Genomic DNA, 25,902 nt, shown 5'->3' on the forward strand with positions numbered 1-25,902 from the left:
AATTTCCTATTTGAACTAGTTCGAGGTTAAATCAACTCAAGTGTACCGTTAGGGACAATACCGGGTTTCGTCTATTCTTAGGTGTTTTTCTTAGCATAATAACATGCTACTCAGGGCATGTATGTCATGAACATGTTTTTATAGGGTTGGGTTTTACAATTTATGTATAGTTCTTTAAGTTCATATCGTTGTATGGATATTTATTTTTAGTTATTTAAGTTTATGTTTAAGATATTTATTTTTGATTATTTAAATTTAAATTTTATTATTTTTATTTTTATTAATTTAATTAGTAGTTAATTTTATGAAATACGTAGAGAAATATTATTATATATGTATACGGGTTTAGGTAATTGGGTACCTATGAAGAAGATTTTAATAATTTTTTAATCTAATCGGGTTTTTAAAAGGGTTAAGGTAATTATAAGGTAGTAAAAATGTAATAAGATTAGGGTTAGGGTAGTAATTTTAAAATTTTTCGAGTAGTTAATAGGGTCAGGGTAGTTGATTTTTTATAGGGTTAGGGTTTGGGCACCTCAAAATTATAGGGTACCCTACCCGTTGACATTCCTAATCCTATATCCCTAAGTAGATGTCTCAAATGATTGGAAAAATGATTCTCAAGCCAATAAACGAATAGTGTCTGAAATAGAATTGAGAATGATGTAGATTAACTTCAAAGTGATCAACACTTTTCACTATGCCTTTAATTCAATTGAATTAAAAAATATCAACATGCTCTATAGTAAGGCAAATTAGGGAAAAGCTGAAAATTACACATAAAGGCTCCTTTGAAGTTAAAAAATCTAGGATCACAATCTTTTCACATAAGTATGAAACATTCAAGATACAACTTGGCAAGTCAATTACTTCCATGTTGGATAGATATGCAACTGTCTCAAATTAGCTTAAGCAGTGGGGGAAGGTTATACCTAAAGATGTGCAAATAAATAGGTTATTAGGATCTCTTCCTAAAGCTTGGAAACAAAAAGTGATTGCCATGAAAAAGGTTAAGAATCTTAATGAAATCTCACTCGATGAGATTTGCAAATCCTTGCTTTCTTACGAGCAAGAAATTTAGCAAGAGGTAGAAGAGGAAAAAAAAAAAGGCTTTGGAAAGGAAAACAAGTTTGGGATTAAGAGTAAGCTCTATAGAAGAAAGAACTGGAAATTTGTTCTACAAAATGGACGATGAAGAAATGGCTATTATTTCCTGAAGATACAAGAGGTTGTTAAGCTAGAAACACTATAAAACTATGAAGAAAAATCTAAAAAAGAACACTTTCTTGGAGAAATGGATACAAGAGTAAAGCTTCAAAAAAAAGTCAAGGTGTCTACTAGGACTATAAATAACTTGGACACTTAAAATGAGAATGTCCCTTAAATAGAGAAACAAACTCAAAGGAAGGAATGGCTATCACCTAGCCTAGCCAAAGGATGATCCACTTGTTTCGAGAGATGATGACCTAGAAACAAATGCAAAAGCTAATCTTCGCTTAATGGTTAGAGAGGATGATACTAGGGTACCTTCTTAACTTCCTTATATTCTATTTAATAAATTGCAAAGTGAGTATGATTCTTTGTTTGACAAGTTTAACAAAATAAGCATAAAACACTTTTCTTCTTAAAAAATAAATTGTTTGTTTTAGTTTAAAATTGAATAATGCTAGAAGAAATGTTGCAATAAAACAAGAAAATTAACTTGAGAACAATGGAAGAGAAGAACTAACTTATTACATTAACATTTCATGGTTTAAGTTACACTGATAAAAGAATTAAAACATTGCATAACCATCATTTCCTTTTTTGCAATACACCAATTATGAACAAATGGCAAATATCTAATCTTTTCATGCTTTGGTTGCATGCTTTGACAATGGCATATCAGCATGCAAGCTGATGAAACAATCAAAACCAAACTAACAAGGAACTTGCACGTGCATGAGTGCTGTTATGGTGTTCCATGCAAGTCTTAGTTTCAATACTTCTCCTTGAGACTTGCTTTGAGGACCCATAGCTTTTATCTTAAGTCTTCAACCTTGATTGGTTAGTCTCTTGATCTTTAAGACTGCTTTGATTTATTCATTTCATTTTCCCTTTCTATAGTTTTATGTAAATTATTTCTTATTGTCATGCCTGTTTATTTCAACTTTTTAAAAAGGTAATTTTTTATTCTGTTATGTTGCCAATTTTGATTTAAGGATTTTTTTTAATCATGTGAAGTTTAATCTGTTATTCCAATGATACATCTGTTCTTTTAAGCTAATGCAAAGGTTTTAATATTCCAATAAATTATGTTCCCTGGTACATTTATTTGGAAGCTATTGAGGTTATGAGTAGAGTTTAATTTTATTTTTTTAGGATAAATGACCTCCATCCGTAGGACTTCACCTTATTTCATCTTGAGTTTATTAGTATTGAAAATAGAAACTTCGCCTCAAAACCTTAAAGGCGTTAACAAATTTTAAAAAATGATTAAAATATCCATGAAATAGAAAAACACAAAAATGTCTAAAATTGCTTTCAACTTTCAAACTTTATTTTTCTCTGATGAACCAATTATTTCCTCATGTCAACACCATCACCCACCTACAAGCTTCTTTAAATTTGGAATTTGCCTTTGTATTTAAGAATCAAGGCTTCGTAATAATCTATTATAATAGTGGATGTAATGGATCAAATGAAAGAAATATTGTAACAATCTATGCTTATGGGTGCCCTTAGGGCATTTAGCCATTGTTGCCATATATAAACAATTATGTTATTGATTGATTTTTTCTTGCTGCCTTTTTCTTAATTAGGACTTGCATTGAAGGCCTCAATAGTGCTTGTTATTAACCAATGGTCCTTACTATGATGTTTTGTGGTGTTAAAACCTTTTATTATTCAAATTATGATGCTTTTTGCTCCTAGAGATTAACAAAGTGATTTTTTAGCTTGTAATCTATTATGTAATCACTACTCTGAGCTTGCTTAGTAAGTTTGTAAAAATGTATTAGCAAGAAAATGAACCAAAATGCATAACAAATATTACTACATAGTTTTTCTAGGTTTTTTCTCATTTCCTACTACATTCATACTAAATGCTTTACATTTAGAGTATGTCATTAAAGACACACCAAACGTAACATGCTATCAGAGCCTTATCATCGTTGAGGTCTATTATTAAACACATTAGCCTTCACTTAAATAGTTGAGACCTCTCTTCCTTAAAATGGCATCAAGTGTAGTATTTCTAGTCTTTTTCCCCTAATCTTCAAGTGGAAAATTATGTTGTATGAGCTTTTCTTAGAGCTTTTGACCTCTAAGAAGTAGTTGAAAATGGTGGAGAACTTTTCAGCTTAGAGCTTATTCTACCATAGCTTAAATGAGGCAACATAATGAGGAAATGACCTAGAGGTATAAAGCCTTGTCCTACATCCACTCAATTGTAATAGACATAATATTTACAAGGATTATGGCTTGTGAAACTGTTAAGGAAAGTCGAGAAAAGATCAAAGAGGAGTTTCAAGGGTTTGCTAGAACTAAGAAAGTGATGGTTTTAAACCTAATGAGGCAATTTGAAGTACTCAAATGAAAGAAGATGAAACTGTGAAGGATTATGTGGACAAGCTTATAAAGATTGTCATGAGGCTTCTAGGAATTGAGCTTTTAGATTCCAAGATAATGGAGAAGATGTTGGAAAGCATACCTGAGAAAATTAAGACTAAAATCTTTGCTTTTGAAGAACCAAAAGATCTCACCATGATGACCTTTCAAGAGTTAGTTAATGCTTTTCAAGCCTTTGAAGCAAAAAGGTAGATCAGACTTGAAGAAAACACAGAGACAACATTAGAAACAAGGTTTAAAATGAAAAATGTTCTTCACAACTCCAATAGAAAGTCTCCAAGTGAAAAGAAAGATAAAAAGAAGGCTATTACTTGAAATCAAAGGCAACAAGGTAAGAAAACCATAAATGTAATGTGCTTTTATTGCAAAAAGACTAATCATGCAAAAACTACTATTAGTTTAGGCCAAATGTAAAGTGTAGGAAGTGTAATCAGCTTGGTCATGTGGAAAAAGTATGCAAGAACAAAGGAAATGTGAAAAATTAGCAAGTTAAAGTCTTAAAAGAAGTTAAATTTGTTGAGGAGTAGCTTTTCATGGCTTCAGAAGGAAATATGGCAAAATTTAGTGAGATTTGGTTGATAGACAATGTAAGTCTAGTCATATAACTCTAAATGCATCCTTGTTCATCTTCACTAAAAGGAACAAGAGTGCAAACATTGAAATTGAAGATGGAAAGTATCTGTAAGCAGTAGCCAAAGGTACCGTCGCTGTCACCACACCAAATGGGACTAGGTATGTTCAAAATGTGTTCTTAGTAACTTAAACATGTTAGAATTTGCTTAACGTTGGCCAATCGCTTGAGAACAATTACACTTTGCTATTTAAAGACAAAACACACACCATACTTGAGCCTTTTAGTAGCAAGCTTATGATTGTTAGTATGATAAATAAATGTTTTTCATTGAGTTGGCAACATTTAAGTTTGAATGCAGTAGGAAAGACCAATTACAATGTATCTAAGCTATGGCATAAACATTTGGATCATTGTAGTTACTTAATCATGAACTTTCTCAATTTTGAGAATTTGGTGACTAAAATACCCTTCATGGATGGATGTTCATGCTGATATCTGTGAAACTTGTCAGCTAAGGAAGCAAACCATGTTGCCTTTCCTTATTAAAAATATTATAAGATCCCTAGAGAAGCTTGAACTTGTACATTTAGATGTTTGCGGTTCTATAGCATTGAATCCCTAAATGGTAACAAGTATTTCTTATTATTCATTGATGATTTCTCAAAGATGACTCGAATTTGTTTTCTTAAGCTTTAGTCAAAAGTTTTCTCTTTGTTTAAGAAGTTCAAAGCATAAGCGGAACTTGAATCAGGTTGCAAGATTAAACACTTGAGAATAGATAATGGCATTGAGTTTACATTAAGAGCATTTGATGATTTTTAAGTTGTAGCTGGTATTAAACATTAGTTTACCATCCCTTACACACCTCGACAAAATGGGATGTGTGAAAGAAAGAATAGGATAGTATTAAACATGGCCAGGTGTCTATTGTTTGAGAAGTCAATGCCTAAGTATGTTTAAGTAGAGATAATCAATACTATTATCTATATGATAAATAGACTACCGACCAAGGCGTTGCAAAGAATAAATCATTATGAGGCTTAGCATAAAGTCAAATAGCAATTGGTCAACTCAAAGTCTTTAGATGCATATGCTGCTTTCATGTTCCAAAGGCAAAAAAAAAAAAAGAAAAAAGAAAACTATTAGATCCTAAAGCAGAGCTCGGAGTGTTTTTGGGATTCAATTTGTAAGCCAAGGGTCACAGGGTCTTCAATGTGAACTCCAAGAAAGTTCAAGGCATAAGAGATGTTATATTTGATGAAAATGAAAGGTGGAATTGAGAGTTTAGCTTGGTTGAGACATTTAATGATAGAATGCTTGGTTTAGGGACACTAACAGAAGTCATTAATGAACTTGGTCATGATATTAATGACACTGAATTTGCTATCAAAGGTTCCAAAAGTTTGGAATGTATCTGCAACAAATGCAATATGACTATTTGAGATCCTGCAAATTACTATGAAGCCAAAGATTAAGCTCATTGGCAAGCTGCAATACAAGAAGAGTTGAAAATGATCAATGAAAATAAGACTTGGACTTTAGTGGAAAAGCCAGACTACATGAATGTCATTGGCACTAAGTGGATTTTTAGAACCAAGTCCAATGTCAATGGTTCAATCAATAAACACAAGGTTGGATTGGTTATGAAGGGGTATGCTTAATTGCTAGGTATTGATTATATTAAAACATTTGCATCTATTGCCAAATTTGGGACGATTAGGTTGTTCATTTCAATTGCAGAAAGCCTTGGTTGGGATGTCCATCAAACATCACTTCAGCTTACCTAAATGGAGACTTAAATGAAGATATTTTTGTTGAAATACCTAAAGGATTAAAAGTCAACAATAAGGTCAACCTTGTGGACAAACTGCATAAAGCTCTATATGGGCTCAAACAGGCCCTTAGAGCTTGATACAACAAAATCTACTCCTATTTAACCTTAAAAGTGTTCTCCAAAAGTATGAATAAACCTACTTTGTATATGTTGCAGGTTAATGAAACAATGACACTAATAGTTTTTCTGTATATTGATGACTTGTTTGTTACAGGTCTTGAGAAAAAGTTTATTATGTAGCTCAAAACTACAATGAAGTCTGAATTTGAAATGAGTGATTTGAGAAAAATGAAATTTTACCTTAGACACCAAGTTAATCAAAGTACTCAAGGCATCTTTTTTTCTCGAAAAAGCTATATCTCAAAGATTGTGAAGAAATTCAACATGTTGAATTGCAAACATGTTGAATTGCAAACTTGTTGATTGTCTAATGTTTGCGAATTTTAAAACTGATGCAGGTGAACCTTTTGAGCTTGTTGAGCCTTCATTATACAGGAGCTTGATTAGGAGTTTATTGTATGCATGTGGCACTCGACTAGACATTATGTTCTCAATAAGTTACCTTTCAAGATTTATGCAAGCTCCTTTATCTCAACGCTTCAAGGTGGCCAAAAGAGTTTTAAGATACCTGCAAGGCACTTTGGATTTTGATTTGAATTATAATAGGATTTCTGAAGTCAAGTTACATAGCTTCAGTGATAGTGACTATGCAAGAGACTCTACAGATTGCATAAGCACCTCAAGCTATGTTTTCTTCTATGGAAATGCTACTTCAGCTAGAACACTAGAAAACAAGATGTTGTGGTCTAATTTACAACTGAAGCGGAGTATATTGCTGCTACAGCTTCCACAAATCAAGCAATTTGGCTCAAGAATTGCTTTAAAATTTAAAGCTTGATAAAAAAGAAACCACTAAGTTATTTTTGGATAACAAGTTTGCCATGTCCATTCTTAAGAATCTTATTAACCATGGTAGAACTAAGCATATTAAAGTCAAGTTCCATGCCATACATAACGCAGAAAGTAATGGTGAAGTGAGGTGCAGCTATTGCAGTTCCAAATATTAGGTTGTTGATATTGCCAAAGTCGAGGTTTGAATACCTTAGATTGAAGTTAGGGGTATGCAAAGTAGGTCTTAAAAAGGAGTGTTGAATTAGGACTTGCATTGAAGACCTCCATAGTGCCTACTATTAACCAATGGTCCTTTCTATGATGTTTTGTATTATGACAACCACTTACTATCCAAATTATGATTGCTATGCTCCTAGTGATTGATTAAGTGGTGCTTTAGGTTGTAATATATTGTGTTGTCATTGTTTAGAGCCTACTTAGCAAGTTAGTAAAAATACATTAGTAAGAAAATGAAGCAGAATGCTTAAAAATTATTACTACATAGTTTTTCTAAATTTTTCTTCTTTCCTTGATGCATTCATAATAAATGCTTTGCATTCAGAGTATTTCATTAAAGACTCACCAAACATAACATTTTTCTTCCTTTCTTCTTTGATGAACCAATTTTTCCCTCACATCCCATTTCACCCATAGCATGAAGAGGGGAGAAGATAGGGATTTGTCTTGTGGGTGTTGCAAAGCATGGAAGAACTAATCAAGGTGGCCAATGTTGCTTTTATTTCTCCAATTGCAGAAGAAAACAATCTATTATCTGGGCTTTGCTTTTCTTTTTCTTTTTTTTCTCTTTTCCTTCTTTCAAAACTTTAATTTTTTTGAGTTTTATGAAAATAATTCCATTTTCACCTTAAAAAAAAAAGAATAATTTCATTTTTCCTTTTTTAAAATATATTGAAATAAGAAATTTTCATGGTCATATCCAAATGTGAATGTGATAGTTTTTTTTCTTTATCTTGTTTGTACCTTTTCTTGTAATCAATTTCTTTAATGAAACCCATAATCAAGACTCAACCTTTATTCAAATTTCTAAGTTTGCAAGGTTCAAAAAATTAACCATTTCATGGTTCCAAGCTTGTAGCTTTCTCATTTTTCGACAAAGCCCTTATAACTCATTTCTTTTTATCTCTGGATCTATCAATAAAATATACTGGAAAGTTTGCCAAAGTGATTATGTCTTTGGCAGTATTCCCTTGAAAATGAGCTTTCTCATGGGGTATGGGAATAAATACCCATAATATGTGCATCATAAAGGAGCTTCAATTCTAGTCGATGAAACTATTTTCTCAAGGGGTGAGATTTTTTCTTGATAAAGATGTTTAATTTTACATTCTTAGATAGTTGTGATCCTGGTTTTTCAAATTGTATTTTGTTGATTTTGTAATTAAGGCTTGGAAAAGCAACATTTTTTTTTTGAAAATTAGATTTTATTGAGTGAAAAGCTAGAATGACATGACAAGTTTAGCACCAAATAACTGGAAAACTTCTTTTGGCATATAAAGCTAGCTTTGGAGAGGACATTGCCTTTGTACAATTAGCAAAAGAATGTTGTGCAAAAAGCCTTAGACAATAATGATAAAAGAAAATAGCCTTTGTCGATAGGTAAATATTGGGCAACAAAAGATCATAAGTTACTATAATTCTAGTCGTAACAAGTAAAAAATGTAAGTTAATTCTAAAAGCTATAAAACCTGAAGTCATAACTAGCAACCAATCCCAAGCTATCCAACCTTAACCTCATTTACTGCAAAGGGTCACAAGAAACTTCAAAACCCTTCTCAAGCCTCCAAACATTCCACTGTATCATAAAAGGAAAGAGCCTTGCCATTTCTAGCAAACCACCTCAGTAGCAAACTAAAGCCATGATCATAACTCAACCAAAATCTAACACGCCACCCTCTATATGTTAATTTAATGGAAATTATTTTGCTAATTAAGGTGAATTATGGATGTTGGTATGTAAGAAGACATGCAAAATTGAAGGTGGTAATGTGGAAAATAAAATAATATTTTAATGATAAATAATAATAAAAATAATATTAATTTTTATGTAAAGTGACAAAAGATAGTGTAATGTTAGAAGACGATTTTGTGGAGTTAGATTTAGTCAAAGTGGAAGAGGCTAAGAAGAATTCTAAAGAGTGGAGTATTGATGGGGCCCACGTGTCATTATTAAATAAGGTATTAAAGTAAATATATATTTAAATATTTTGGTGATAATTTGGCGCAGCTTGAATTTGATACTTTATTTGTGTATGTGTAAAGGAAGAATAATAGAAGGAAATTTAAGTCCAAGGAGCAGTTAAAGGATTTAATTGAAAGGAAATAACAAGTTGAGCAATGAAATTGTGATTAGTTGAAGTAGGAGGGCCTTTGTACAAATAAACCATTACAAGGTTAAGTAAACATATTAAAGTAAAAACTTGAAATTTTACCAGTGCAATTGGATAAAGGCATAAAAACCATGGGTTGATGCCCATTAGAAATTTAGTAGAACCAATAAATATGTCCCCCACCATGTGATGGAATCTAGCATGCAAGGAAAAGGCATGCAATGTAGCCAGTCAAACAAATCATGGTATTGGTATTTTTTTTTTATGTTTAAATGAGCAAATGAGAATGCTTACAAATATTGTAAATTGATAATTCAAAGGTGATATGTCAAAATAGGACAAAGGATAAAGGAGAAAACAAGAAAGCCAATTATTTAGAGATAATCGGCTAGATGTTTAAAATGGGAGACTTCAATTGGATAAAGGGTTCAAAAAAAGTTCAAAGCATGTAAAGGAATCTGTAAAAGGGAGACATAGAAAATGACAAATAAAAAGGGCTTGAAACTTGGGAAATTTTGCCTCATTTGAAGATACATTACTCGACTTTCCTTAAAGCCTTGTCAACTCGAGAGCTTTCCTTGTGAAGATCCTTTAAAAACTCTCCTAAAATCATACAATGTAAAAGTGCTTTGAACCTCAATTACACCCTACCAACAAAACTTATCTTTTTTAGTTTTTTTTGCTAACATGAAAGCCCCCACATTTGCTTCTTCAAATATTCCACCACTAATATCTTTTGGAGAGAACTCGATGGCAATTCTTTAAGGCTGGTGTCAAAAAGGGATTAAATATGGAGGTAGGAAGCACTATGAAGACCCTTTGATTCTTTGAAACTTGAGAGCGTGCAACCAAGAGATAAGGGTTTAGCCTTAAATTGATAAATTTCTTGAAAAATGTTTGTAAACCTAACACTTTTGTTATCACAGCAAACAAGTGCCATGGGTGGAAGAAAAGCTTGGAAAAGTGTTAATCTTATAAATGTTGCAATTGTATGTGTAATTCGTGGCCTCTCCAACCCTCGAAGAATTCAAAGGTTCCACTATTATTTGGGGTGGAAAACCTTGCAAAGAGGTAACAAAGATTAGTTCTTTAGTTTTAATGTTCTAGTGTGAATTGCTGAAATTTTCATGAATGGTACAGCAAGTATAAGCCTCAGCTTAAAGGTTATAAAGAGCATTAAATGGAGAATGAGAAATTAAAGAGGTAAAAGAACTTTGAATTGTTATGTTAAAGTTAAAATTTAAGTTATGATCAATAAGTCTTGAAAATTTATGTGATGCATTGCATGATGATGATAGGAAAATTATACATGGAGGAATACTGTTTAGAAGTTGACTGAGCATTGAAATATAAAGGAGAATCAGAGCTGTTTAGCTTACAAAGGTTTAGACGGTAATTTTAAGCTCGCTAAAAGCTTTCTAATTGAAACCCTTCATTTAGTGTGGACAAGAATATTGGTGAGAATTCCCACCAATCAACGTGAATGGGTGTTAAATTTCAAAACCATATTCCTGGAAATATATTATATATGTTACACATGATGGTTGAACAAAATTGTGGAAAGCATGAGTTGGTAAAAAGCCCCAGGTTGTTTGTGATTGTGACAAGGATTTTAAATATGTTTTCTCTATATTATATATATGTATATAATTACATGCTTTTAAATATGAGGAGACAAACCTTTGATGAGCTTTTCACTTCAAAATCATGCCTTGCAACCTTGTGTGGTGTTTAGGCCAATGGCCATTACTTGATTCATAAGATTTAATGTTAAATTGTCGATTTCACTTAGCACGTTGATTTGATGGATAGTCATGCCTTGAGATAAATTATGCATAACATTCAATTTATGATTACATTGTTTTTTATCTATCAAGTTCTGTAAATGCATTAACTGAGACTATTTGTCTTTTAATGTGATTGAGACACTCAAGGGTAAGGCTTGTCACCACACCTAGTTAGTGTGGTCTTTGTGCATAAAGTAGTGATTTTCGATTATTGATATTTGATTATAAAAGGGAACTTGAAGCCCCAATTTATATTTGTTGGCATGGGCAATTCCCACAAGTGGGTAAAGGGGGACCTGAAGCTCGATTTATATTTGGTGGGTGGGCTATTCCCACGAGTGTGTAAAGGGAGACCTAAAACATCGATTTATATTTAGTGGCGTGGGTAGTTCCCACGAGTAGGTAAAAGGGGACTTGAAGCCTCAATTTATATTTGGTGGCGTGGGCAATTTCCATAAGTAGATGATGATGTTATTGACATGAGAGAGTAAGCGTAAAAGCTATATTAAACCTACTCGAGGTTGATACTCACTTATGGATTTTTATTAAACATAACAGGGCATTAATACTTGAAATTTGTTTTTACATGGCAAGTGAAATTTACATATTTATTGGTGATTGGTTATTCTACATTTTTTTAATGTTTGAGATTACTCATTTTATTCTTGCCATTAGATTTACTCTTGAAAAGACACTAAAGTGGAAGGATTTTTCAGCATGCTAATTATAATTATTTTCATATGTGTTTACTTATGATTTATTATTTTTAAGACTTACAAGGCATATAACCTCTTAGTTTAATAGATTACATTTTCACTATTTACTAATGAATTTATAAATATTTCGCCTTTATGTTTGTTTCCCTTCATCGCCTGCTCACTGAGCCGATGATCACTAAGTTTGTGAACTCACCCATATATATCATTAAGCAGATAAATAAATAGTTAGGAACATCGTTGGCGAGGCTTCCTTTTGCAACTATGTAGGTAATAGCATCTTTTAGCTTTCTTGTTGACGCTTTGTTGTCCAATCATCTAGTCATTTTTAAATTGTAAGAAGTAATGTGTTTAAAATTATTTTGTAACTAAGACCCTTAAATATTGTAAATTAAAAAAAAATTTGGAGTTGTGTTTTTGAAACACATTGAACTATTACTTGGTTATTATTATTTTGATGTGGGTTATGGATGTGATAGTGATATTGATGATTTACAAAATTAATTGAAGTAGTAATGACAATGTGAGGAAAAGAAAATATAAGCGAAATAAAAATGCTTAGAAGGCTAGCTAGGTTGTGTAGGCTTGTTTATATGACCTGTGCGCCGGCAACTGTCGTGTGAGTGGATCGTTACAGTCTTGGTATAAGAGTCCTAGGTTTAGAATAGTCCTAGGAATTCTCGAGTCTATAAATGGAGTGTCAAGAGTAAAATCTTATCCATGGCTGTAGCACAAATTATGGATAGAAGGTTACATGAACTTCCAAGTTTTAGTAAGCCATCATTACTAATAATTGTGATATGAATTTGAAGGGTGATTGTCGTTGTCTAGGTAAAGAGATGTAGCATAAGACGCGAGCCACCTCGAAGGAAACTAAAGGGCTTATTGCCCCAAATGACAACATTGTTGGACCACGTGCTTGTAGTTTTAAAAGCAGTGGGAGAGGTAGACTTAAAGTTCAAGCCATCGAGCCTCTTAGTAGCTAGAGTTCCAGCAAGAGGCGAGTCGATACCAGTTCTAAGGATACGAAAGGTGATCATCTTATGGTACCCGGTGCCACCCTTAAGGAGTTGGGAGCTAGATTGCAAGAGTTAACCTAGAAGTTTGTGAAGTTTAGGACATAAGAAGTGCATCAATCTGATAAGGTAATGGGCTCTAGTTTTGAAAATTTGGATTATCAACCTTATGAGGAGACGGATTAGGGAAATGTCATGGTGACTTTGGGTGATTTTATGAAATTGAACCCCTTTTCTTTTTTGGTACTAAATCTATTGAAGATCCATAAGTATTTTTGGATGAGATGGACAAAATTTGTATGAAATTGGGTTATTCTAGCCATTGGGCAGTTGAATTGACAAGTTTTAAATTGATGGAATTAGCACAAATTTGGTGCATTACACTCAAGCGTAGTAAACCTCCTAGTTCTGCTCTGCTTACATGGGAAGAATTCATGCAAGCCTTTATGGATAGATTTCTACCTAAAAGTGTGAAGGACGCTAAGGCACAAGAGTTTAAAGCTCCAATGCAAGTGCTTGGGATGACAATGTCAGACTATGACATTTAATTTACCTAGTTGTCGAGGTGTACCCCGTGTCTGGTTCAGACTGAAAGAGAGAGAATCAAGCGGTTCATTAAGGGGTTACAAGAGTTGATATATAGAATTCTAGTCTTTCAAAGGTTTACGTTTTATCTCAAAGTAGTTGATGCCATTAGAAAAATTAAAGCAAGATGTAAAGAGGTTGAGGTGGAGAGAGAAAAAAGTAAAAGAAACCAAAGTGGGGAATCTTCCAGATAAAGAGACCCCAATATGGGTAGAGATGCCAATATAGCTAGCCAACAGGGTTGAATGGATGGTAACCTTCTTAGAAAGCCATCATTCTTTAGTCCACTGAATCAACGAAGAAACTTTTAGTTCCGTAGTCCCTTTTATAACAGTGATTTTAGTAGGGTTAATTACAGACAAGTTATGAGCAATGGAATGACTAGTCCAAATCCTAAACAGAGTGGTCAGTGGGGTCACTTTTGCATTTTTATGGTAATATACATACAGGGCCATGCAATTAGTTTGTGATGTTTTGTTATGAATGTGGAGGAATTGGTCTTGTGAAGAAAGATTGTCCTGCATTTAGGTATAACCAAAAGATGGCTAGTGGTTCAATGTAGCCTGATTCTGTTATAGTACCAGTAGTTACACCACCAGCTAGAAATGCAAGAGGAAAAAAGATACAAGGGTAGCTTTCTCGTCATGGGGTAAACCAACAAGGTCAACTTAACAGGGTGCCTCTAGAAAGGGTCAAGCCAGAGTGTTCACTCTAACACCACATGAAGCTTATGCCTTAAACGTAGTCGTGATAGGTACTCTTTTCATTGGTGGTTATGATACATCGATTTTATTTGACCTTGGATCCACCCATTCTTTTGTGTCCTTAAATTTCATGCCTAAATTAGGCAAGTACTTGGAATATATGGATGAATCGTTAGTAGTAACCTCCTCGTTGGAAGAATCATATGTTATGAAGTATGTGTTCGTTCTTATATGGTCTAGATTAAAGATAAAGACACTTAGGTGGACTTAGTGTTAATGACAACATTGGGGGTCGATGTGATACTGGGAATGGATTGGTTAGTGTCTTGTTATGCCAATGTAGATTGTTATCGCAGTTGGTGAAATTTAAATTCCATAAAGAGCAATCTTTTATTATTTATGGTCATGGTAGCCACTTGGTTGATAGAGTGATGGCTACAGTTACTAGAAAAGTACAAAGCAAAGAAGGAAATTTAGAAACTACACTAGTAGTAAATGAATTTGTAAATGTGTTTCTAGAAGAGCTGACCAGATTGCTTTTTGAAAGGGTAATTAAATTTTGTATCAATTTGGTTCCAAAATGCAACCGATATTGATACTTTCATACTTGATGGCGTCGACAAAGTTAAGGGAGTTAAGGGAACAGTTGCAAGATTTAATTAACAGTATTCGCCCGAGCGTGTCACCTTGGGGAACGCCAATGCTGTTTGTAAAGAAGAAATATGGTAGTCTCAAGCTATGTGTAGATTATCAGCAGCTTAATAAAGGTACAATCGAGAATAAATACCCGCTCCCAAGAATTGATAATTTGTTTAATTAGCTACAAGGGGCTTAATGCTTCTTGAAGGTTGATTTGAGGCCTAGATACCATCAATTGAGGATCTAAGAAAAGGATGTACCCAATATTACACTCGGTACGAGGTACGAACATTTATGAATTTTTAGTGATGTCTTTTGGGTTGAGAAATGCCCTTGCTATATTCATGGATTTGATCAATAAGGTATTTCGAGCATACTTGGATAGATTTATAGTCATCTTCATTGATGAAATTCTAGTATACTTGAGAAGTTGGGAGAAGCAAGCACAACATTTAAGGATCATGCTACAGACCTTAAGGGAGCATATAATGTACATAAAGTTTTCTAATCATGCATTTTGGTTGAGTAGTGTTGGTTTCTTAGGACATCATGTATCTAAAGATGGAGTACAGGTAGATCTCAATAAAGTTGAAGCAATTGAGAATTGGGCTAGATCCACGACAGTTACGAAAATTTAAAGTTTTCCAGGATTGGCCAGGTATTATCGACGATTTGTGAAGGAATTCTCTAAGATAGCCTCTTCGCTAATGAGGTTACCTCACAAGGGAGTAAAATTTAAATGGTCGGAGGCTTATGAAAACAGTTTCTAAACATTAAAGGCTTGTTTGACTTCTAAACCGTATTAAGCTTGTCGTGTGGGTTCAAGGGCTACACTGTCTTTTGTGATGCTTCAAGGGTTGGACTAGGCTGTATACTAATGCAACATGGTAAAGTCATCACTTACGCCTTAAGACAGCTAAAAAGACATGAACAAAATTATCCTAGACACAATGTGGTGATGGCAGCGATGGTGTTTACATTGAAAATATGGAAGCATTATCTGTACGAGAAAACTTGCGAGATATATACAGATCACAAAAGTTTGAAGTATATATTTTAACAAGGAGATCTAAATTAAGGTAATGAAGGTGGATGAAACTATTGAAAGATTATAATGGTACGATACTCTACCATCTCGGTAAGGCCAATGTCATAGCTGATAACTTGAGTCAAAAGTCAATGGGCAGTATGGCACACATTGTAGTGGAAAGAAGATCAATAGTGCAAGGATTATAGGATTTGGGTAATGTAGGAGTTAAAGTTGAGGTTAGTAAATTAGATGCACTATTGGCACATATTAGGCTCCGGCCAATACTGATGGATTGAATTCGAGATGCCTAAGTTTGATATACATTTGCAATGACTATTTCGGGGAGTAGGGGTGAGCATGTTTTTGAGATTGATTTTGGGTTTAATGGATTGTTAAGACATGGATCTCGAATCCATGTGTCGGATTTGGATGGATTAAGGGAAAAAATTTTGGAGGAGGCACATGTTGCTGCTTATGTAGTATATCCAGGAGCCACCATAATATGACATGATTTAAGATCTCTATATTGGTGGTAAAGATTGAAGAAAGATGTAGTGGAATACGTTTTGAGATGTTTAGTGTGCTAACAAGTGAAGGCAAAGCATCAAATACCTTCAAGATTACTATAATTGTTACAAGTACTTGAGTGAAAGTAAGAACATATAGCCATGAACTTCGTAACGGGTTTGTCTTGAGCTGAAGAAGGATATGATTCCATATGGCTGATTGTAGACTGGTTGACTAAGTCGGCACATTTTTTCCTATTACGACAAAGTTTGGGGCAGCACAATATGCTGGAATTTACATTAATGAAATTGTTAGACTCCATGGCATATCAATGACCACTGTGTCCGATTAGGGACCACAACTTACTGGTCGATTATAGAGGAGGTTACAAGATTAACTAGGGACCTGTCTAGACTTTAGTACAACATATCACCCTCAGACAGACGGCCAATATGAGTGCACAATCAAAACATTGGAAAACATGTTAAGAGTGATCGTGTTGGATTTTGGAGTTTCTTGGAATTTATACTTGCCCTTAGTGGAATTTGCATACAACAACAGTTACCAAGCAAGTATCGGGATGGTGCCATTTGAGGCACTGTATGGGCGAAAATGTAGATTGCCTATCAAATGGTTGGAGCTTGAGGAAAGGAAATTGTTGGGGTCAAAAACGTTACAAGCGACGGTGGAATGAATACAAATAATTCAAGAACGAATGTTAGCGACTCAGAGTAGACTGAAGTCGTATGCTGGCAACAGATGCAAGCCCCTAGAGTTCGAAGTAGGTGACTATATGTTTCTAAAAGTGTCACCACACAAAGGAATGTGGAGATTTGGCAAAAAAGGGAAACTGAGTTCTTGATTTGGCCTCGTTTGAAATACTGGAACGTGAAGTTACCATTGCTTATGGATTGGCACTACCACCGGATTTTGAAGGGGTTAATCCAATGTTTCATGTATCCATGCTCAGAAAATTTGTTTGAAACCCTTCACATGTGATACAAGATGATACAGTTCCATTGGAAGATGGGTTGAAGTACCAAGAACAACCCATAGCCATACTAGACCGACAAGTAAAGAGGCTTCACACCAAGAATATTGCCTCGATGAAAGTGTTATGGCTAAATTACTTGGTAGATAAGGCAACTTGGGAATCGTAGGAGGAAATGTAGGTAGAATACTCGTATTTATTTGAGGGTTGAATGTACTATTAAATACCCTTATGTTTTTTTTTAATTCGAGGACGAATTTATTTTAAATGGGGGAGCTTGTAACATCCAACCCTCGAGATGTTAATTTAATGGGAATTATTTTGCTAATTAAGGTGAATTATGGATGTTGGTATGTAAGCAGATATGTGGAATTGAAGGTGGTAACGTGGAGAGTAAAATAATATTTTAATAATAAAAATAATCTTAATTTTATGTCAAGTGACAAAATATGGCGTAATGTCGGAAGATGATTTTGAATAGTTAGATTTGGTCAAAGTGGGGAAGGCTAAGAAGAATTCTAAGGAATGGATAATTAATGGGCTCACGTGTCGTTATTAAATAAGGTATAAAAGTAAATATATATTTAAATATTATGGTGATAGTTTGACAAAATGTGGATATTTATTTGTATATGTGTAAAGGAAGAATAACAAAAGGAAATTTAAGTCAAAGGAGTAGTTGAAGGATTTAATTGAAAGGAAATAACAAGTTGAGAGATGAAATTTTGATTAGTTGAAGTATGAGGGCCTTTGTACAAATAAACCATTGCAAGGTTAAGTAAATATATTAAAGTAAAAACTTGAAATTTTACAAGTGCAATTGGAAAAAAGCATAAAAACCATGGGTTGATGCCTATCGAAAATTTATTAAACCAATGAATATGTCCCCCATCAAGTGATGGAATCTAGCATGCAAGGAGAACACATGCAATGTAGCTGGCCAAGGAAATCATGGTATTGGCATTTTTTTTATGTTTAAATGAATAAATGAGAATGCTTACAAATATTGTAAATTGATAATTCGATGGTGATATGTGAAAGCAAGATAATGGGGAAAACAAGATAGCCAATAATCTAAAAATAATCGGCTAGATGTTTAAAATGGGAGATTTCAACTGGATAAGGAATTCAAAAAAAGGTCAAAGCATGAAAAAGAATCTGTAAAAAGGAGACATAGAAAATGACAAAGAAAGAGGGCTTGAAACTTGGGAAATTCTGCCTCCTTTGAAGATACATTCTTAAAGCCTTGTCAACTTGAGAGATTTCCTTGTGAAGATATTTTAAAAACTCTCCTAAAATTCTACAATGTGAAGGAGCTTTGAACCTTAATTACACCTTACCAACAAGCCTATCTTTTTCATTTTTTTTTACCAACCCAAGAGCCTCCACATCCACTTCTTCAAAGTTTCCACTACTAATGTCATTTAGTGAAAACCTGATGGTAGTTCTCTAAAGCTGGTGTTAAGGAGGGATTAAATATGGAGGTGGGAAGCACTAAGAAGACCCTTAATTCTTTGAAACTAGAGAGCTCCATTGAATGAGAGCAAGAGAATGGTGGTAAGTTAGGCAAGCCCTAAATTGTGGTTGCCACTATATTTTGAAAGAGTTCAAGCTTTCCAAATTCAAGCTTGGATCTTGGTTGAAGTTCATAAATTTTAACAAGAATAGTGATAATTTCAAGTTTATCGTGGAAGCTATTTTGGTTAGATGGAAGAAAGCTTGCTGCATGTAGTGCCTATACAAACTAGAGACTTTAAGGGTGTTTTTGCATAAATAAAAAATTCCATCTAAGTGGTTAGAGTTAGGAGTGCAACCAAGAGGTTAGGGTTTAGTTTTAAATTGATAAATTTCTTGAAAGATGCTTATAGACTGTCACAGCCTAAATTCCAGGCTATGACCGACGCTTGGGCTTGGTGGGCATAGCCTACTAGGCCCAACCAAGCCTTTTTATGAGATCTTGTTCCTCATTCCATCCATCATCTTTAAAACCATGTGTTGTAATTCTCAACGATGAATGTTTCAGTAACATTTTATAGCAACCAAAATTCATATTTGTATTATCTCAAAGTGTTGTCATTCATTGCCATCTCATAAGGGCATCATCATCAATCCAACATATACATACTTCATTTATAACATGACTCTTAGTAGTTTACATTACACATACATGTACACAGACAAAAGACTCTCAACCGTCAGCGGAGTGACTTTAAGTGAAGGTACCGCTACTGAGATGCCATAGTACCTACTAAGAAGACGAGCATATGTGGACACTTAATCTAGGTCCCAACTGCCTCTAAATCTAAAAACATGAAATTTAAAAACGTGAGTATAAAACTCAGTGAGTGAACATAAGAAGGGAACAAGCAATCGATAAGGAGAACATGGAAATCATGATGCACTTGTTTCAAAACAATGTAATTGATTTAATTTCTTACTAAAAACCCCTCATTTCAAACTTTGATTAATAAGCTCATAGTGTTGCAAAAACCCATGATCAATCCATGAAGTTAAATGGGTTAAAAATATGTCAAAATCAAGCAAGGTAGCAAGCATGATAGCAAGTTTCTCGTTGCAGCGAGAAACATTCTTAGTTTGCATATGTTTCAATTTTTCAAGTATATCTCCCACTAAAGAAGTCCAATTGACATGATTTTTGAACCATTAGAAAGCTAAGAGGCTGAGATAAAACTTTTATGTTTAACACATTGCCTAGTTCTGATTCAAAGGTAGTCAAAATCTATGTCAAAGCAAAGGTAATGCACTAGAAAATTTGGAACCACCCGAGAGTTTCTCGTTGTAGCGAGAAGCTTCAGCATTCTCGCCGCGGTGAGAATCAGGCCAGTGCAACCCCCCTTTAACCCGAGAGTTTCTCACTGCAGCAAAAATGAATCTCGCTGTAGTGAGAAATAGAGCAATTTGGTTAAAAGGGGTTTTGTTATATCGAAAGCCATTTTCTTGTTGAAATGAAAAGCAATTTGAGAGCAATTAACAATGACAACATACAACACAATCACAATTAGTTTCATAAACTTTCTATAACACACATATAGATATACATACATCATCATGCATACCATCCCGCCACACTTAGCTCAATGCAATATCATCATCATGTGTGCACTCCCTACTCGCACACTTCAACTTCATTATGTGTGCATTCCCTACTCGCACACTTCAACATCATCACACAACATTGTTCATCAATGCACAACATATATTCATATATATATATATATATATATATCAACATAATATAGGAGCACATGGATTCATCCTTTCACACATTTCACATTTTCACAACATCAAAACATTTTATTAAGGGCTTGTTCCCCGACACACATTTTTAAAGAAAAGTTGGGTAAAATCATTCAAATGTTTCATCCAAATATATTTACATTTCCCAAAAAAATTTTGAAATGCAAGTTCACTCATCGGTATTTGTTGAATCTTTACTCAACTCCAACTTCGACTATTGCTCCAAATGAAGATGTGAGGTCTTGTTGGAACCTATCACACACCAACATCACAACCAACCCAATTTGCATAAATACAATTCTAAAAGCTATTTCTTAAATCAAGCCCCACTAGTTATTCCTAACTAGCTTCCAATTGCCATTTGACTGGCTATCTATTCTCTCTACTCTAGTAACACTAGAGATAAAAAAATAAACCTCAACAATAAAACAACTCACAACTTCAATTACTAGCCATTATCAATAACCTAAAATCAATCCTTATTCATTACTCACCTTGGTGGATTTATAGTTGAATTCCTTCTCAAGAATACTTAAGCTATCATGGAAAGTCTCTCTCTCTCTCTCTCTCTCTCTCTCTAAAATGTCCAACTAGTGTGAGAAAGTGTTGAGAAAAGACTTTTGAGGGTTTTAAGGTGAGAGTGAAAGAGCACAAAAGGTTCCATGAAAAAGTGCTCAAAAGCATGAGAATTGAAGCTAGAGAGAGAGAGTTATGGAAGCTTTAAGGGAGGCTTCCATGGAAGATGAAGAAACGTGAGATGGGAGGAAGAAGAACAAGAAGCTGCTGGAAAAATGAGGAAGCTACTGGAGAAATGAAATATTTATAACCTAAGCTTATCCAAACTTCACTTAAATTATGAAAATGCCCTTAACAAGTTGGCTGTCTTCCTCCAATCCTTTATGCAATCTTTTTACTCTTTTGACACTGGGACAAAGTCCATAATAGTCTAGAAATACTTAGGTTCACGAAAACTTAAAAGTTTTGACCTGAGATGAAAAATGACCATTTTGCCCTTACCTTGGAAATCATCATTATTTCTATTTCCTTCGTCATTTTATCCTCATTTTCATCATTCATTTATGTCTTTAGCCTACTTAGGCCTTAATAACATTAGAAAGCTACTTCTAGGAGCTCAGCATGAGAAATGACAAAATTACCCCTAGTTAGTGATATCGCATCTACTTCTAGGTACGAGTCTATAAAAATCAAGGTCTCACATTCTCCCCCACTAAAAGAAATTCGGTCCTCGAATTTAAATTGAAGTATAAGACAGCGCACCTATATGCATTGAAGAGGTGTGGATACTTGTCCGCAACTATTCTTCAGCCTTCCCCATTACCTCTTCACTAGTGTGGTTTCGCCATAATGCTTTCACTAAGGCTACATCCTTTGGGCAAAGCTTTTGACTTGTCTATCAAGAATAGCAACTGGTTGCTCCTCTTATGTTGAATCATTATTAACAAAGTTAAGTTTAATCTTTTGAATCAATTCCTCCAATTACTCGCGTTAGGGTACTATCATCGTTTATTCTTCATTTGTGGCACTAGTGCTTCATGGAAGTCTAATTTAACTATGATATAACACTTCGTTAATCCTTACATCTTGATCATATTAATCCATTTGTATGGCTCAACCACAATGTAAATTCCAATTCCTTAAGATCCTTTCTTTCTCTATTGCACCTGAATTCTCCTTTACTCACATAGCTCAACTTCTAATGGTAACTCTCATCATCGCATCATCTATACAACTCATTAAGCATGTCAAATTCAAAACTCAAATCACCATAAATAATTCTTCACTTTAATTAATCAAATAATCATCTCCATATATATATATATATATGTATGTATATACACATTTAGGAATCATCATTCATCACTATATGTAGGAACCCTCGTTAATTACCTTGAAGTAATTTCCTCTATTCTTTCTAACCCATAACCAAGGTTCAATATCACATTCTCATAGCTCATGTTTCCCTTTTTACTTTTCCATTTCATTCCCATAGGTGAAGCATAACCCATGAATATTAGGGTATAATCAACTCTAGATTACCCCTTCGAATGTTTAAATCACCATTTACTTCACATCCTACCATAAATTGGTTTTTATTTAATCCACACAGATTCTCATTGTGCATATGCATAACTTCATATAATTTACATGCTTATGCTCTTTTTTTATCATTTTCAATCCTATGTATAAGCTCTATCATACCATGCATCCTTGCATCACATTGTCATAAACATGTCACAATCACCAATTATCATTTTCATCAAATTACCATCCAATATCCGTGTATGCTTTACTATTTTGTTGATCTTTCCAAAATTTATCTTTACTTGATCATCGCATTTATACAATACCATAATTCTTAAAAGTCATCTTCACTTCTTAATTGTCTTTCATACTTCCAACATATATGTTATATTCTTACGTCATCTCGATATTGCTTGGTCCAAATTCATATTCTTGTATCCTGACTCTAAATCATGGCTTATTACCAAAATCTTTAGTCGTACATGCTTACTTAAAATATCAAATCATCATCTCTTTCCCAAGTAGATCTTTAGGAATCCCGTTGTGTAATGCTATTTCCTCACCAAAGGTAATATCAATTAACTAGAGCATATAGCCATTATTCACTAAGCAGTTAAAGCATAGTTCAATCCTTACTTACCCTTATCAGGTACTCTACTTTGATAATTACTCAAAATGAAATAAAACATGTGAGGGAAACACTTTTTACCATTTTATACTCTGCCTCCACAAGCGTATCAAGACCGTAGTATTATCGGGTCTACATAATGGCAAGACAATCATTGTCTCAAACCAACATTTCCAAACATTCTTAAACTTGCAGCGTACCTTTGTATTACGCGACATATCAATCACGAGCACCAATGTCGCTATATAACTATTAGCTCCTTGAGCTTTAATGTGTTCACATTGTGAGAACTCTTTCGAATGATTTCACCAAAGTATTCACAAAGTGGATACAAGCCCATAACTTATGGTTCAATATCTAAAGTAGTGAACACTGTCCCATCATTAAAGTTCTACCCTTATCTATCAATCATAACTCCTTTGCACATTTACTTATACATTGCTTGGTTGCTCACGAGCCTCTCATGGCCATGCCATTTCGATCTTTTATGGCAAGTTAACCAATATATTCTTTTATGCTTTTCAATACACTTCCGAAACACTTAAACACATCCTTTGGTGGAATTCAGTTGAAAACTTAAAAAATCAAAAGCTTACCTTCAAAACCACTCATAACTTTAACAATCCAATGTATGCTCAATGACATTTCACCTCATCGGTTCCAACGAACATTATTTTCAAATCTCCCAAGGCATTCTTGTCCTTTATTTGGACCACACAACTATCTTAGTATATTTGCATTGATTATTCTTAAGCTTTTTATGTTCGTCATAGCAACATCCATATTTCTCCCATTATTTACCTTACTTTCATTCACTCTTTCCTTAGCCTTTAACAAGGCTTAATCTCTTGTCTCATTTACCTACATGTCAATATATAAGGCAATAAAGAAACTTTCCAATTCATTCATATAAATACTTTTCTAAAACCTTAAAACTCCAATTAACAAAGCTTAACATCAAGTCCAAGGACCATAATTCAACTTGTAAATTCAACTTCATGCCCTTTACATCTTATTCATGCATCCTAGACATGAGGTGCTCCTAGCATTGTGGCGCGGTGGCTGCTAGAGTTTACTTAATCAATGCTATTCATCTGCATTTAAGGTTACTACATTGATCAACCTCGACCCTTTGGTTTTCCTCCAAGCTTATGTCACGATTTCCATAACCATTTTTATTCTTTTGTATTTATCACATATAATAGGCCAAGACAATACTTCAAATTCATCTTATCCCTTAAAAGTTGTCAACAATCAATAAATCCCACCTTAGGACAATCTTTCCATATTGTGTAATAACTTTACCATATACGTATAACACCACACACATAATTATTCACTGCTTCTAGTGTTCCACAATTCCTTTGTATTCATAACTAGTTGTCTCTCTTATCTTATAACTCAAATAGTTTAACCACTTCAACTCAGTATCATCATGAATTTTGTCTATCTTGATCATTCTACTTATGCTCACATCATTACTTCAAAATTCTAGAATTTGTTCTTCCCTCATTTTCATAATTATTTCCAATAGCATATATTATGTCAATTTAGTATCTTATAATACCACCTATGCAACCCACCAGGGATATTGTGTTCAAATCTCAAATCGCTAAGAACAATTCTTTGTTTCCACCAATGACATAAGTAACTCCACATATACATATACACATCCATTTAAATGTCAACATCCATTAACATGTGTAAGAACCCCTTTCTTACTTTCCTCAATTTCGACATGTCTACTCCACATTTCACATTTTGTGGTATGCCAAGATCATCCTTTAGGCATATTCTACTACTAACGATCGTATACCTTTACCATAACATTTTAATGCAACTGATTAGACATTTGTTTCCAAATAACTCTTAAATCCCTAAACATCAAGTTGTACACCACTTAATGTTAAGATCTTAACTTTACTCAACAATCCTTAACCAATTACATTTATAAAGTATATGATTTACTTAACTGTTGCATTTCGCCCTTGCGGCTATAAAAATAAAAATTTCTTAAACTTAGGATGTAGAAACTCCCTCTTAGAACTTATCCAAAAATTGATATTTCTAAATCCTTTACCTCTGTGAAGATCGCATTCGAAACTGATCATATTTATCATAGATTGCATACTGAACCCAATAGACTTTTAAATTGATCGTTAAGCAATTCGTATATCAAACTCAAATATAAAACTCCATATGGCATTTANTAACTGTTGCACTTCGCCCTTGCGGCTATAAAAATAAAAATTTCTTAAACTTAGGATGTAGAAACTCCCTCTTAGAATTTATCCAAAAATTGATATTTCCTAAATCCTTTACCTCTGTGAAGATCGCATTCGAAACTGATCATATTTATCATAGATTGCATACTGAACCCAATAGACTTTTAAATTGATCGTTAAGCAATTCGTATATCAAACTCAAATATAGAACTCCATATGGCATTTACACTAGATTCGACATTTCTTAGTCATTTAACTTCAAGTTATCAAATCCACAACTAGTCCTTTAATCCTTTGACCTCACGCATAGCATAACAAAGTTCATGCTCCTCCTTAGAGAAAATTTGTTTACCAACCTCTCACTTGATGACTACAGATCAATTATAATAGTCACTGAATTTCACCCTTAAGCTAATTCATATACTTATAACTATAAACCACAATAGTTCAAATCGAACCTTGGGATATTGCAATTACTTAAATGAAATCGAAACTAGCTCCATCTAAGCTGCTATGC

This window comes from Theobroma cacao, chromosome 5 (genome assembly GCF_000208745.1).
Source record: "Theobroma cacao cultivar B97-61/B2 chromosome 5, Criollo_cocoa_genome_V2, whole genome shotgun sequence".
NCBI classification, from domain to species: Eukaryota; Viridiplantae; Streptophyta; class Magnoliopsida; order Malvales; family Malvaceae; genus Theobroma; species Theobroma cacao.